Source organism: Gossypium hirsutum, chromosome A13 (genome assembly GCF_007990345.1).
Source record: "Gossypium hirsutum isolate 1008001.06 chromosome A13, Gossypium_hirsutum_v2.1, whole genome shotgun sequence".
In the NCBI taxonomy this organism is placed as follows: domain Eukaryota; kingdom Viridiplantae; phylum Streptophyta; class Magnoliopsida; order Malvales; family Malvaceae; genus Gossypium; species Gossypium hirsutum.
This window is the reverse complement of record NC_053436.1, coordinates 17062080-17062775: the sequence shown is the minus strand read 5'-3', so window position 1 is coordinate 17062775 and position 696 is coordinate 17062080. Positions and strand designations below refer to the sequence as shown.

The following is a 696-nucleotide window of genomic DNA, read 5'->3' as shown; positions in this document are numbered from 1 at the left end:
ATACAGCAATTTGTTCAATTAGATGGTTTGCAGGATGAGGATCCAAATAATCACTTGGCGAATTTTCTGGAGTTTTATGACACATTTAAAATCAATGGCATTTCTAACGACACTATACGCCTTCAGTTATTTCCATTTTCATTAAGGAATAAGGCTAAACAGTGGTTAAACTCGTTACCACGAAGGTCAATCACTACTTGGGAACAAATGACCGAAAAGTTTTTACTAACAGATTTTTCACCTGCTAAAATGGCTAAATTAAGGAATGATATCTCTTCTTTTGTACAGATAGATCCAGAAACACTCTACGATGCATGTGAGAGATACAAGGATATGTTGAGAATGTGCCCTCACCATGGGTTACCACTCTGGCTATAGGTTCAAACTTTTCACAATAGCCTGAATCCTTCAACTAGACAGATGGTTGACGCAGCCGCTGGTGGGACTATCAATAATAAGACACCTGAGGATGCTTATAGAAGAGATGTCACTAAATAATTATCAGTGGCAAGTCATGAGGACAAAGCCAACGAAAGCAGCTGGTGTTTTTAACGTCGATTCAGTCACCATGCTCTCTAATCTGGTAGAACTTTTGAATAGAAAAATTGATGGTTTTCTTGGTTCTTTACAGGTTCACCCAGTAATGCAATGCAATGCAAGTGGAGAAGGAACGAGCAATTCAGAATACCCACCTTA

At 38.6% G+C, this 696-nt stretch overlaps 1 non-coding gene across 1 annotated transcript; it reads right to left on the bottom strand.

Moving 5' to 3' along the window:
* Positions 1-255: 255 nt before the first annotated feature.
* On the bottom strand, positions 256-362 carry LOC121213093 (small nucleolar RNA R71). Its single transcript, XR_005908461.1, has one exon. It is a non-coding gene; the product is annotated as a small nucleolar RNA R71 (small nucleolar RNA).
* Between the last annotated feature and the right edge of the window lie 334 nt (positions 363-696).